The sequence below is a fragment of the Oryctolagus cuniculus genome, chromosome 3 (genome assembly GCF_051225735.1).
Source record: "Oryctolagus cuniculus isolate XC-2025 breed Fujian yellow rabbit chromosome 3, ASM5122573v1, whole genome shotgun sequence".
Lineage (NCBI taxonomy): Eukaryota > Metazoa > Chordata > Mammalia > Lagomorpha > Leporidae > Oryctolagus > Oryctolagus cuniculus.
In genome coordinates this window covers 147,483,171-147,499,003 of record NC_142869.1, presented here as the reverse complement: position 1 = coordinate 147,499,003, position 15,833 = coordinate 147,483,171, and the positions used below count along the sequence as shown (strand labels likewise).

At 43.2% G+C, this 15,833-nt stretch overlaps 1 long non-coding RNA gene and 1 pseudogene across 1 annotated transcript in view; one reads left to right on the top strand and one right to left on the bottom strand.

Moving 5' to 3' along the window:
• LOC103348678 (uncharacterized) overlaps nucleotides 1-15,833 on the bottom strand; it is a 181,396-nt gene that overhangs the window by 91,774 nt on the left and 73,789 nt on the right. The gene's annotated exons all lie outside the window — the stretch shown is intronic.
• LOC100347312 (heterogeneous nuclear ribonucleoprotein M pseudogene) lies at nucleotides 4,600-6,621 on the top strand (annotated as a pseudogene).

Sequence of the window (15,833 nt, the reverse complement as noted above, 5' to 3'; positions counted from 1 at the left end):
ATTGCTTATTGTCACATGAGCTTACTTGGATATGAAAGGATTGGTCACTGATTCAGAAAGAGAAGCCAAGACTTTTTATTGCTGTCATTTCTGCTGCTTTTACTGGCAATGAAAGTGGGAGATTTAAAGTTTCAGTTGTCCTCATAAATATGCCCAATCATGGAAAAGCAAGAGGAAGGGCTGACACTTTAAAGATCATCCAACTGATAATCTATTGAAAGCTAAATAATGTCCAATCTTAAGGGCTTTGAATCCTATCCCAGACACTCACAGGAAAATACAGTTTGGACCGGGTTCAGGCAAGCCCTCCCACCCATTTGCCAGCTGTCCCAATGTTTCTAGGATGGGAAAGAGGTCGGACAGTGTTTCAGTTCTGCTGGTGAGTGAGGGTATAAATATGGCATCCGTCTTCTTGCTTCAGTACTGTTTTGTTCACTAGGGAGTGATCTGAAAGTTTAGAACTGGAAAAAAACCTATCTACGGATATGTCCCTTCCTCTCACTCCAGTGACGTTAGCTGTGAAAGCCTGCTAAGGTAGCCTCAGTTCTTCAGCACCTTATTCTCTTTCACACACCTTTACTGAAGTCCTTTAAGGCTTCTGTCTACTTTTTCAAAATATTCTCCATCCTCTCTTCTCTCCTAACCTGCTCAGATTGGCTACATAGACATTAACAAAGGAGTCCAACTCCATTCTTCCTCATTTCGCTAGTCATACTCTAGTGCCTCATTTTATCTCTGAAAGAGTAGATATTTATAGATTATATGAATAAGCAATCTCAGATTCAGGTCAATGTGAAAAATAAACAAATAATCAGATTTCTTTGCATCACAGTACACAAATGAATTTTTCAAATTTATTTTCATTTTTATTTGAAAGGCAGAAAGAGAAGGAGAGGGAGAAAGAAAAGGTTTCTTTCATCTGCTGGTTCACTATCCAAATGCCCACAATACCTATGGCTGAATTGGGCTGAAGCCAGGAAGGAATCTGGAACCCAATTTGAGACTCTCACGTTGGTGGCATGGATTCAATTATTTGGGACATCATCTGCTGCCTCTCAGGGTACACAGTAACAGGAAGTTGGATCAGAAACAGAGGAGTCAGGACTCAAACCAGGCACTCCATATGGGATGCAGGCTTCTCAAGTGGTGTCTTAAATGTTGCATCAAACACCTGCTCCAACAAATGAATTTAATGTAACTACTTTGGAAACATATCTGAAAGATGCTTTTCTCACAATGGTTGCTCAGGGATCTCTATCATGGCTTTATGTCCTTCAGCTTCCTCTTTCTGGGGCCTTCTCTCTTTTAAATCCTTATCACTGAATGTGAAAGAGAAGGCTGTACACAGACTATCTTATAATACTCTTTGTTTTAAAAATAATATAATCACAACAGTGAGAATTGCCATGGTAATCTCTAAAAAGTAACTTCTCTGAGTAACATATTTACTAGTGCAAAAACTGTTATCCAAAATTTAGCAAGAGCCACTCCATACCCAAGGAATACATGTGAAAAGATCTTTGGTTGGCAGTGGACACTAAACAAATATAAAACTCACCCACTGGTTAAAGAGTTGCCTCTTTTGAATTCCAGACCTTATCCCTGTTTTACTTTTTCCTAGTCACAAACAACACATCACAGACACTGCTCTGGAGCTGTAATTCTCTGATTTTGAATTTCATCAGTTCATGGTAACTGTGTGACTAGGGGCAGGTGCCTTCATCTCTCTGAGTCTCAGCTCCCTCATCTGTAAAATTAAGATGGATAAGAAGAGTGCCTCCCTTACAAAGCTCTTATGAAGCTTTAAACAAGCTCATGTGTGTGATATGCCTGGCGCCGGTTAAACTCCCAATAAGGGCTACTCTGATACTCCAAGATATGAGGACCACAAATGTAGGAACTTGATCTCTACTGTATTTGTCTGTAAACACAGTCCTAGGACAGTATCAAGCATGGATTATGTGCTTAGTCAATAATCGCTAATGAATGAACAGGAACACTCAGGTATCAAAAGGGGTCACAAAATCATTTTCTTTATCGTGTTTTCATTGTACAATTAACATATAGTAAATGCCTATTGTGTGCATCTTCCAAATACGTTTTTTAAACAAAATCCATACAAACAAGGAAATAAAGTGATGGGAATAAGGACTCCATCAATACAGGGAAATAGGGCAAATTATAAAATTTTCCAGTATCTATTAATTCTGTAGGAACATTTGATCTCTAAGCAATTGCCTGTGTCTCCAAGTCACAGACCTAATTAACCCAAATAAGAAAAGTACATTTATGAGTTTCGTTCCAGCAACTTTCCTGATGGTGAGCTTTTGTCTCTATCCTAGCATTGCATGGCCCCTCTTCTCTTACTGATTGCAAAACTATTCCCAGAAAGGGTCTCGGATAAAAGTTGTATGTAAAAGAAGGCTTGTGATTTTCAAGTTTGATTTAACCTGATGTGGTGACCACCAGTTTGTACTTGAGCATTCCTCTCCTCATTTCCTGCAATGCAGACATTCTAAACTCTGAAGTCTTTAAAATCCTGAATCTGGGTTCTTCTCCCCTTCTCACTCCTACTTCTGGCAGTTTGCAGCACTAAGGACAATCAGCAAAGCAGGAGTAACCTACAGATTGTGAACCAAGGAAGCCTCCCTCACTCCTCTCTGCTGCCAGGGGACGCCTCTGCTCAGCACCATCCTCATGTTGTTCTCCATGGGGCTTGCCTAGGTCAAAACCAGGAACCCAGAATTCAGTCTGGGTCTCCATCACAGGTGCCAGGGACCCAGTTACTTCACTCAGCACCTGCTACCTTCCTTGGTGAACATTAGCAGGAAGCTGGAGTCAGAAACAGAACCAGGACTCAAAGATAGGCACTCCAATATAGGATGAGGACTTCTCAAACAGCGTCTTAACCACTGTTCAAAACATCTGTCCTGGGACTATATTAAATATCCATCTATTTAGCATTTACATTACCCTTTCAAATCCTTTACATCTTTACATAAACGTTGGATTTTCCTTTTTCATCTCTCAACTAGGGGGACTTACTATTGGAAAAGCCTTGTCCAAGGACCAGGAAGAAAACTCAGCCTCGTTGCAGAACACACTACATCATTAAGATCCCAAGCCAATCCCAGATTCCACATAAAACACAGCCAAAGGCAAAGCTTACTACAAAATCCTCAGTGAAGGAGGACCTGGGTGCCAAGAAAGTAAGAGTGAGAGGAGAAAGGTAAGTGAGGAACAAAGCCAGTATTAGGTACAAGGTGGTGCATTATCACTAGGCATGTCTTCCAAAGCAAACACAGCTGGTGCTTGATCAGGAGGTGGGGTTATAAGGGTAGCTAAGCAAGAGTTGACTTGGGGGCACTTTATCAGGATGCCATATTTAACAACCTGGCAAGAACTTCAGGTGAGTAGGCAAGCCCAAGAGTGGTTTTTAGTAACGTGGAAAAGTGTCAAGGGACAAAAACTATTACAGTATAATTACCTTTATTTTTGATTCTAGAATTGGGCAACACTTCTTACAAGAACAACTTCCCCTAAAATGCCTGCAAAGAATTCAAGAAAAACACCTGCAACCTGTCTGAGGTGTGTCTAGACAGAACTATTAATCCTATCTACCAGGTCAATGTGATCTGGATGTACAGTAAGTTCTGTTTAGCCTTAGCCATCTGGAGAAAACTTGGACAATCCTTTGTTTTATCAATACATTTCTTATCAATTTCCAACCATGTCCTCCTTAAAATTAATCAATAACTGTCTTTTGAGTAGCCTCTTTTCTGAGATGATGTTTTTAATAATTATGTTCTTCAACCTGTGAGAAATTTACCCTGTTTACATAAAGCCTGTCTGTACCAGCCAAGATAATGTTTACAATGTAATGACAAATGAAAATTTATTGTCATGGAACATGTAAATTCTGGCTAGAATTTCACCACTTTGGAACACTTCCCAACACTCTTTAGAAGTCATTAGACTTCAGACTGGTGCTGTGGCATAGCGGGTAAAGCCATGCCTGTATTGCTGGCATCCCATAAGGGTGCTGGTTTTAAGTACTGGCTGCTCCACTTCCAATCCAGCTCCCTCCTAATGCCCCTGGAAAAACAACAGAGTACTTGGGCCCCTGCACCCATGTGGGAGACCTAGAAGAAGCTCCTGGCTCCTGGCTTCAGACTGGCCCAGTCTGGGCCATTGAAGTCATTTGTAGAGTGAACCAACAGATGGAAGAACTCTTTCTCTCTCTCCTCTCTTTCTAACTTGGCCTTGCAAATAAATAATCTTAAAAAAAAAAAAGAAGCCATTAAGCTTATATCCCCAGGGCCAAAGTCATTCATATTCTGCCTTAATAACCATTATATCAACCTTTATATAGAGAGTTCCATCAACACAGAGTGCTCCCCATTCCTAATAACCGAAATCTAAAGGTTTCACCTCTTCATTTATCTTTAAAATAAGTTTATGAGGTTATTTCTTCACAAGATCTTTGACTATAAAATCCATTTTACATGCCACGATTTCCTTCACTATTGGATATTTCTGCATCTGCATGCAAATAAACAGTTCACACAAAGCCCAGATGTGGAGAAAACAGTGGCAGGGGTCAAAGCAATGGCTGAGGTGGCGGCGAAGGAGCCCAAAATGGAGGAGAGCAGTGTACCAAGCGACAATGGGGCTCTGGACCAGAGCAAAGGAGAATGACCTACTCAGAAGGAGAAGAGGAAGGAGAAAAACATAAAAAGAGGAGGCAATTGCTTTGAACCATACGTCAATCCAACAAAGAGATCCTGAGCCTTCATCACAAATGTACATTTTGATGTGACCTGTCAGTCACTTAAAGATCTGGGTAAAAAATAGTTGGTGAGGTAACATACGTGGAACTCTTAATGGACCCTGAAGGAAAGTCAAGGGGATGTGCCGTTGTTAAATTCAAGATGGCAGAAAGTATGAAAAAAATCTGCTGAAGTTCTAAACAAGTAGAAGGCCACTGAAAGTAAAAGAAGATTCTGATGGTGAATAGGCCATGAGAGCAACACAAAAGAGTTGGCCATGGCTGGTGGGATGGGTATGGGACCAGGTGGCCCAGGAATGATTAATATCCTACCCAGTATCCTAGATAATCCTAACATCCCAAGTGAGATTACCCATGCATTACCGGCTGGAAGACTTGGAAGCACGGTATTTGTAGCAAATCTGTATTATAACGTTGGCTGGAAGAAAGTGAAGGAAATATTTAGTATGGCTGCTGTGGGGGTCTGAGCAGACATTCTGGGGGATAAAGATGGGAAAAGTCGAGGAATAGGCACTGTGAGGAATAGGAATTGTGAACAGTTCATTGAAGCTGTGCAAGCTATATCTATGTTTAATGGGCAACCGCTCTTTGATAGACCAATGTACATCAAAATGGGTGAGAGAGCCTCACCAAAGGGAGATGTTTTTCTCTCCTGAGCATCCACAACAACTGCTCCATGGACTTGGTGCTAGAGGCATGAGGTTAGGAACAGAAGGGCAGCCTACTGATACCAATCACCCGAATAAAGGCATTGGCATGGGAAACATAGGGCCTGCGAGAACAGGAAAGGAAGGCATAGGATTTTAAATAAATAAAATGGGAGCCACGCAGGGCCTCTTTGGTGGTGCTATGGAAAACACGAGGCGAATTGGATCTGAGATGAACATGGGCAGGATAAATGGTGGAGGCAGATGCAGGATTCTGGGGATTGAGAGGATGGGCCCCAGCATTGACTGTACTGGGGATGCTGGCATGCAGCACATGGTCTCAGGCCTGGGCCATGGCCTGAATCATGTGGGCCCTGAGATCAAGTGTATGGACCTGGTCATGGACCACCTGGGCTCAGTGGAGTGCATGGGCTCTGGGCCATGACCATGGAGTGCATTGGCTCTGTGTGGAGTGCATGGCTGCCAGCATGGGCTTCCACCTGGAGCCCATGGCCACACTCATCCACAGTATGGGCCAGACCACTGAGTGTATGGGCTCTGGCATGGAACATACTGGCCCTGCCATGGAGACATGGGCTGTGCCATAGAGTGCAGGGATCTGAGCATGGAGTATATGGTGCCGGCAGGCATGGAGGCCAGCCTGGAGCAAAGGAGCTCGCTGATGAATTGCATGTCACTGGCCTGGATAACCTGGGCATCAACAACATTGACCACATGGGCCTGGAACACATGGGCACCAACAGTCTGGAGTGCATGGGCCCTGCCATGGGCCAAGCCCTGGGTGCTGGCATCAAGCACATGGTCCTGGTAATGGGTGGTGGTGGAGGTGCCAGTTTTGACCATGCCATTGAGATAGAATGTGGCAACTTTGGAAGAAGCTCCGCAGGTTCCTTTGGTGGAGGTGGAAGCCATATTCCTGGGGTGGCCAAGAAAGCATGCAGATCATTGTGAGAAATCTCATATTTGATTTTACATGGAAGAGGATCAGTTCAATGAATGTGGCCACATGCTATGTGCCTGCATCAAGACAGAGAATGGGACTCCAAGGGGAGCTGTGTGGTTAAGCTTGAGTCACCAGAGGTGGTGGAGTGAGCCTGCCAGATGATGAATGGCATGAAGCTGAGTGGCCAAGAGACTGATGATCAAATCAATAGAAATGCCTGAGCACTTGTCTTTTTCAAACATCTGAATTTGTATTTTTTTCTTATTAACCATTTTAATTCATTGGCTGGATATATAAAGATGTTTAAAAAATTCAGTTGTTTTTTGGGGTAATTTGAATTACTTTTTTGATGACCAGGGTTCCATCTGACTGCTTGCACTGAGATTGCAATGTTCACAATTTTCATAGTTGTGGCATCTTTTTGATGTAGAATAAAAATTTGATACTAAATACAAGTTCCTGAAAAAAATTAAACAGCTCTTATATTGACTGATCACGTACAGTTGGGTCTGAAAATGAACACTAGTCAGGAAGCCCTCTAACTCCATAGAATGAGTCAGTTTAAAAATGCATCTTGAGGGGGCCAGCACTGTGGTGTAGCGGCTAAAGGCACCACCTGCAGTGCCAGCATTCCATATGGGCACTGGTTCGAGTCCCGGCTGCTCCACTTCTGATCCAGCTCCCTGCTATGGCCTGGGAAAGCAATAGAAGATGGTCCAAGTCCTTGATCCCCTGCACCCACATGGGAGACCAGGAAGAAGCTCCTGGCTCCTGGCTTCGGATCGGCCCAGCTCCAGCCATTGCAGCCAATTGGGGAGTGAATCAGTGGGTGCAAGACTTCTCTCTCTTCCTCCCTTCCTCCCTCCTTCCCTCTCTCTGTAACTCTGACTTTCAAATAAATAAATCTTTAAAAAATGCATCTTGAACTATGTAATTTGAGCCACAAGAAAATGACTTATAACTATATTTCTCCAAACTGCCAATCTATTCATTTCCTCAAAAATGTCAATTATCTGTTATTCATTCTTTAGATTTATTTTATTTATCTGAAAGGAAAGGAGAGGGGGAGGGAGGGAGGGAGGGAGAAAGAGAGAGAGATGGCTCATCCACTGATTCACACCCCAAATGGCCACAACAGCTGGGGCTGTGCCAGGCTGAAGCATGGAGCCTGGAATTCCCCCCAGATCTCCCCCATAGATTGCAGAGGCCCAAGTTCTTGGGTCATCTTCCACTGCCTTTCCACATACATTAGCAAGGAGTTGGATCAGAAGTAGAGCAGCCAGAACTCAAATCAGCACCCCAATATGGGATGCAAGCATTGCAAGTTGTAGTTTAACCCACTGTACCACAACACTGACCCCTATTTCTTATTTTTTATTCACCTACTGCAGAAAATATTTATTGAGTGTCCATGAAGAACCAGGAGATGTAAGACGGATATGGCTCCTACTGTCATGGAATTTACAATCTAGCTTATGTTACAGAAGTGGTTTCATATTTGTATTAAAATTTTAATATTAATTTGCTATTTTAACTCATAATACTATATCATTTATGTACTTTCTATTACTCTGAGAATAGAAAATGAAAGCTAATCTCCTTTAAGATTTATTTGGAAGGCAGAGCAATGGTGGGGAGAGGGAGAGGAAGAGGGATAGAGAGGGAGAGAGAGAGAGAATAACATTCCATCTGCTAGTTCACTCCCCAGATGGCCACAACAGCCAGGGATGGGCCAGATCTAAGCCAGGGGCCAGGAACTCCATTCTGGTCTACTACATATGTGTCAGGGGCCCAAGCAATTGGGCTAATTCTGCTGCCTTCCCAGACTCATTAGTAGGAAGCCAGATCAGAAGCAGAACAGTCAGGAGTCAAACCAGCACTCTGATAAAGAATACCAGTATCACAGCAACAGTATCACTCACTGCACCACAATGCCAACTCGGAAAGCCCTTCTTAAAGATTTTTCAAGTCATCAGAAATTATCAGAAGCAAAGAGAAACTACTAGTCACAACCCTGTGTAGCTGTGTCAAAATCATCCTATGATAGAATTCCTATCTCTTGATATTTATGGATTTGAGAGGGAAAAACATATAGTATTGCATGAAATGTGATCAATTTAGGTTGACTGGAGGAAGGGCAAGCAAGCTTGGGCCTGAGAACATGCAGGTGAATGGTCATATCTCTGACTGGCATGGGAGGGAGGTGGGGCTGTGGCTCAAGGGTAAACAAATAGAAATAAAGGAAAATGTTCATGGATTCTTTAATAAGTAAATAATCGCCATCATTAACATAAGCCATGGGTATTATTCAAAGACTATAAATACAGTTTCCAGATACTTAGAAATAGCTTACTGTGCTAAGGGACTTCATTCAGATAAGTTGTCTACTTCCCTTATTTATGTGGCTAATATTCAGGTCAAACACATTTTTCTTAACGCAAAGGTGAACTCATCTTGCAAGTCAGAATTGTTGGCAATTCCAATGAAGCCTATTAATGAGATGTTTGCTTGCCCCACAGAGTACTAGCCAAACCATTAATGTACAACCCTTGTAGTTCATAACAACTTTTTTATTATGCAGTCAAGAGTATTCACAGGGACAGCATGCCCTTGTCTGTTTGCCATGTCTCTGTTTATGTACTCACTGACTTATGAAGTGCAAAATGTTGCAAACGCTCTCTTAGTAATTATGGAAAATTACAAAGTTTCTTCTGTATAGTGTTTCTCATTACACTGTAACAAGAGCTCACAGAAAACTCTATTATGTAAACCAAAGATTAAGGTTTGTGTCCAAATGATGACAAAAAGCTCAGGAAATTGTCTACATTTCAATTAACTCAGAAAAGAAGATAACCTACTTTCTAACAATGTTTAATTGATCATGGAAACCATAGATTGGCACTCTTTGGGGAGTCAAAGGCCACTTTTGGAATTTAATGAAAGTTATTGATTCTTGCTCTAGAAAACCCTTACTAAGTAACAAACTTCTGGAGGAATAAAAGAGTGATTTTTTTCACTTGTCAACCCACTGTTGTGTGTTAGTAGATACTCTCCAATTGCCAAAGCCTTCTATTTTTGAGCTCTAAATGTTTCCACCAGTAGATTTATTACCCAAGTCTTACCTGAATCACAAGTTCATGATTGTAACTGGAATACAAGTTCCCACCCTAAAGGATGCTTTATCTCTCTTCTTACCTGGAAGTCTCCACAATTCTAATGCTTAGTTAAATGAGGCTCCCCAAATGCTTTTAGATTGGGAAAAGCATCTTGAGCCCCTGTTGGCTCTCTTGAGTAGATGCCTCCTACCTGCGGTTCTGTCCTTCCCACATGACAAGTCCAGAGCTCTCCCAGGGTTGCCAGATTTCCCCCTCTGCTCAGTACAACCCATGCACTGCAACCCACCTTCTCTTCCCACAGTTCCTCTTGAATTCTCTCAAACTCCTCACTCTGATGTTTTCCCTGAGTGTTTACTTCTCATGAAAACAGACTGTGTCCCACAGACATCACTTCCCCTGCAGTCCTTTTTTCCCCCTCACATCCTCCATAAGCTGGTGTTAGAAAGCAGGTTATCTTCATCCTTTCCATTGCAACTTCAAACCACTTCCCCTTCCTTTTATAGCACTGAAGCTTGTGGCAGCTATACCACTGCCATCTCCTCAATGTTATTATCTTTTTATTCTCCCATTACGCCCCTTCTTTCTTTAACAGGATCAGCTCCTACAACCAAGTCCTCCTCATTCTCCCCAGTCCAATCCTCATTTTTAGTGAGAACAGCGTCCAACATGGATGACCCATTGCATGCTACAGTATCTCAATTTCTGAACTACCTCAATTCTAGAGACTGTCTCTTACATCTCAGTCATCCATTCCTATATCCACGTTATGGGTACCGTCCTTATCACGCCCATGATCTGAGTTTCAAGCATCCAAGTTCCTACCATCACCTTTCTTCCTTTGAGTTCACTTATTCAGTTAACAACCAGCTCCACTGCAACAACTTTCCATTGGGGCCATTTGCGTATTGCTGACACCCTTGTATGCTGTCCTCACCTAACTCCCTCCCAACCTTAGACCTATGCCCCCCCCACTATCACTCCCTTGATGTTCTCTTTCAAGTGTGCTATCATTACAAAACCCTTTTAAATACCCTCTTTTTATGTCTTGAATGATATTAGGGAAAATTATCTCAAACCATGAACACAAATCTCAAATGAATACACAATATTCCGGGAATGTCTGCTCTGTTGCCCCAGTAAACTCACATTCCCAATCTCTAAGACAATTACTTCATACCTCAACATCGTCTCCGTAAACCTCCCACATTCTCTTGAGGAGCTTGAGTTGTACTTCCTGAGAAGAGAGATCTCGTTAGATGAGAAATGCCTCAACTTCTTACCTCTACACAGGAAACCTGCCTGTGTCAGTCCTTGCTTCTCCTTATTTCTTCCTGTTACAATGGAAGATGTGCCCCTGTGCTCCGGACCCCATCACTCTTTTAAGTTAGGCGGGTACCATCCCACACACATATCTGAAGATTGATGAGGACACCAACACGATCATCACTGGTTTTCAATGTCAGAAGAGACACTGCTGTTTCTTTTTTTTTAAATTTATTTATTTATTTAAAAGTTAGAGTTACACAGAGAGAGGAGGAGAGGCAGAGAGAGAGAGAGAGAGAGAGAGAGAGAGAGAGAGTTCTTCCATCCACTGGTTCACTCCCCAGTTGGCCATAACTGCCAGAGCTGTGCTGATCCGAAGCCAGGAGCTATGAGCTTCTTCTGGGTCTCCCATGTGGGTGCAGGGGCCCAAGGACTTGGGCCATCTTCTACTGCTTTCCCAGGTCATAGCAGAGAGCTGGATTGGAAGTGGAGCAGCCGGGTCATGAAACGGTGCCCACATGAGATGCCGGCACTGCAGGTGGCTTTACCCGCTACACCACAGCACCAGCAACACTCTGCTGTTTCTAAACTCTAATCAGGACTGGTCCTTGATGTAGTGGCTAGGATGTCACTTGGTATCCCTGCATATCATACCTGAGTGCCTGAATTTGAGTCCCAACTCGTTCTTGAATTCAGCTTCCTGCTAATATGAACCCTGGGAGGCAGAAATGACTCAAGTAGTTGGGTCCCTGTCACCCATATGGGAGACCTAGATTGAGTTCCCAGCTCTCAGATGCAGCCTGAGTCTGCCCCAACTGTTGTGGGCATTTAGAGGACTAAACCAGCAGATGAAATATTGATATCTCTCTGTCTAGCTCACTCTTGCTCTCACCTTCTTTCTCTCTTTCTCTCTGTCTTCCCATGATCTTCAAATGAACAAAAAAAAAATTTAATCCTTAAAAACAAACTAATTCAAACTCAGTACACATCCCTGAAGTAGCCATCTGTGCTTTATATTGGAGCTACTCCAGAACATAACCCATGTATACCAGTCATGCAGCAAATCAAGAGTCCTTAGGGTAATCACCTCATTTTTCCAACCACAAGCTAGGAGCCAATTTCATATGGGAATGAAAAATAAGCCCAATATCTCTTATGGAGTGAGGGCTGAGGCAGCAATCTTTTCTTCTTGGGGGGTACATAAAGCTTGGACAAACCTTTACAATAGTCTAATCTCTTTTTAAAACTCATTTTTGATAGCAGTAAAAGATAGCCCAAGTCCTTGGGCCCCTGAACCCATGAGGGAGACCCCCAAAGAAGTTCCTGGCTCCTGGCTTCAGACTGGCGCAGCTCTGGCTGTTGCTGCCATCTGGGGAATGAACCAGTGGATGGAAGACCTCTCTCTGTATCTCTACCGCTCTCTGTAACTCTGTCTTTCAAATAAATAAAATAAATCTTTAAAAAAAACTCATTTTCATTTTATTTGAAAGGCAGCCATAGTTGGGGGAGGGAGGGAGGAGAGAGGGAGGAAGCGAGAGAGGTGGGGCGAATCTTACCTCTGCTAGTTCATTCTCCAAATGATCAGAGCAGCCAAAGCTGGGCCAGATCAAAGTCAGGAGCCTGGAACTCAATCCTGATCTCCCATGTGGGTGGCAGGAATGAACTATTTGAGCCATCAGTTGCTGCCCTCCAAGATGTACATTTACAAGAGAATGTATGGCTGGCGCCACAGCTCACTAGGCTAATCCTCCGCCTTGCGGCGCCGGCACACTGGGTTCTAGTCCCAGTTGGGGCGCCAGATTCTGTCCCGGTTGCCCCTCTTCCAGGCCAGCTCTCTGCTGTGGCCAGGGAGTGCAGTGGAGGATGGCCCAAGTGCTTGGGCCCTGCACCCCATGGGAGACCAGGATAAGCACCTGGCTCCTGCCATCAGATCAGCGCGGTGCGCCGGCTGCAGTGCTCTGGCCGTGGCGGCCATTGGAGGGTGAACCAACGGCAAAGGAAGACCTTTCTCTCTGTCTCTCTCTCTCACTGTCCACTCTGCCTGTCAAAAAAATATATATTAAAAAAAAAAAAGAGAATGTATTACAAGCAGAGGCAGAACTGGAAACCAGGCATCCTAAGTAGTGGCTTAATTGCTACCTCACCTCCCACTTCTTCCTCATTTTATGGAAAGCTATGAACTGAATGTTTATATCTGCCTAAAATTAAAAATGTGTTATCTGCCTAAAAAGTAATGTGTTGCACAGATTTGATCCTTCAAAACTTAATCTCCAATGTAATTATATTAAGAAGCAAGGTCTTTGGAGGGTTGTAAGAATGGAGCACTCATGAGTGGGATTGGAGCTCTTATAAAAAAGGCCCAAGGGAGCCTGATCATCCCTTCCACTATGTAAGGGCACAACAAGAAGGCACCATCTCTGAAACAGGAGAAACAGGCCCTCCCTAGACCTGGAACCTGCTGGTGCCTTGGTATTGGACTCTTGAGCCTCTGGAACTGTGACATACATTTCTGTTGTTTATAAGCTACCCAGGTTGTGATACTGTGTGATAGTCCAAACAGACTAAGACAGGGAGACAATCCATCCATTTACTTTGTAAATTCTTCCAGCATTGATTAGAATCAATAATTAGAAAAAAGAATATCTCAGGATATTAGAATGTAGCCATTCACCCTCATTTTAAAGACTCAACAAAGCAGGATGACCTGGATGAAGTCACATCTTAGATGTCAGTGAACACAATCTTGGAATAATGATCTCTAAGGCAGATCCTATTTCCACTGCACCATTTGTAATTGTGAACTCCTTGGAGTACTATGCTGTAAAAGTGTTGTGATTTGAGCATCTGATGAAAGGGCTATGAAACAGACTTGTCGGTTCACCTACCACATTCCACAGGAATACTTTTTTTTTCTTTTTTTTCCTTTTTTTTTTTTTTTTTTTTTGACAGGCAGAGTGGACAGTGAGAGAGAGAGAGAGAGACAGAGAGAAAGGTCTTCCTATGCCGTTGTTTCACCCTCCAATGGCTGCCGCGGCCCGTGCGCTGCAGCCTGCGCACCGCGCTGATCCGATGGCAGGAGCCAGGTACTTATCCTGGTCTCCCATGGGGTGCAGGGCCCAAGTACTTGGGCCATCCTCCACTGCACTCCCAGGTCACAGCAGAGAGCTGGCCTGGAAGAGGGGCAACCGGGACAGAATCTGGCGCCCCGACCGGGACTAAAACCCGGTGTGCTGGCGCTGCAAGGCGGAGGATTAGCCTAGTGAGCCGCGGCGCCAGCCCACAGGAATACTTTTAAAACATCCACAGTAACAGGCTAGAAATCACTTGCCAATGTGTGTAAAAGCAACAACACTCCAGGAGTGTACCCACACTTCCACTATTTTGCATATTACTCCCCCTGAACAGTAACCTGCCTGGAAAAGGCTACCAAATTCCAAAGGACTCTGGACTTAGAAGCTGCCTTGAGACAACTGGAAGTTTTAAAAGATAAATGACTGCAGATAGCCTCCATCTCCTCTTTGTTTCTATGCAACTCTGAGGATCTTTAAAAAATAATTTCACTTTATAATTTGTCAACCAGCCACCAATTAAACAAACACATATTGATACAGTCAAAAATTTATGCTAGATTCCAGTTTTACAGAGACAAATGTGAACAAGCCCCAGCTGTCAGGAACTCACGATCTGGCATTAGAGGCCCTATGACACACTGCTGAGATGCAGCCACCTCAGAAACCTAACACAATTAATTTGCTATTAATAACAAGGTGCAGTCATGCATCACTTAACAACAAGGGTATGTTGTCAGGATTACATTGTTAAGCAATTTCATCACTGTGCAAACATCATAAAGCTTACTTACACAGAGACGGTAGAGCCTACTACACACCTGGGCTATATGGTACGGCTATTTGCTCCTAGGCTACAAACTTGTACAGCATGTTACTGTACTGAATACTGCAGGCAATTATAACACAATGGTGAGTTTGTGACTAAACCTGTCTAAGTAGGTTTGTTTAGACCAATATTATCACCACAAATGCATGAGTAATGTGTTGCACTGTGTTACAATGTCACCAGGCAATCAATCTTCAGCTCCTTATAATCTTAGGAGACAACTGCCGTAAATACATGCGCATAGCCTTTCATTGACTAAAACATGATTATGGGGGCCTGTTTGTGGCACACAGTGTGTCAGGCTACCTCCTGTGACACTGGCTTCTCATATGGTGCCAGTTTGAGTCCCAGATGCTTAACTTCGTATATGACTCCCTGCTACTGTCACTCCTGGCCCCGGAAAATGGCCCACATGCTTGGGCCTCTGCTACCCATGTCGAAGATCCAGCTGAAGTTCTAGCTTCCAGGCCTTGGCCTGGCTCAGCCCCTGTCTCTTACGTCCATTTGAGGGGTGAACCAGTAAATGAAAGATCTGTCTCTCTCTATGTGTCTCTGTCTCCTTCTCTATGTAACTCTGCCTTTTAGATAAATGAAATAATGTTATGTGTTTAATTTAAAAAGTATCATGTGGTAAATGACCGTTGTGAACTTGGTAAAATGTTGACTTGGAAAAAAAAAAAAAAAACAGATTCAGTTGCCCTTATAACAACTTCATACTCATTAACTAGCATTGTGATATATGTAATTAAGCAAAAATAAAAGGATAGTTAGAAATAATAATATTCCAAATTCTAATTTTTGCTGCAGCCCAACAGCTAGATAAGTCCATGGAGATACATCAGAAAGTAAAACTCATTCATCAAATATCAAAGTAGGAAACAGCGTTGACAAGTTCTAGCCAATGGGAGAGGGAGATAATGGACAATGATTACAACACAGTCTAAAGGCCACAATAAGCACCTGTTTTGTGCACAGGAAGTAGGGCCTGAAAAGAATATCTAACCCAGCCTTAGCCAGGAAGTGGTCAGAGAAAACTGCTGCTGGTCTTAGGAGAGGATATCTAGGGAGAGGAAGCAGTGCCAAGGCATAGTTAACATGCGATAAGGCTAAACAGGAGGAGCCGAGTCGGGACAACTTGAGAAGAGCACAGTTTTGAT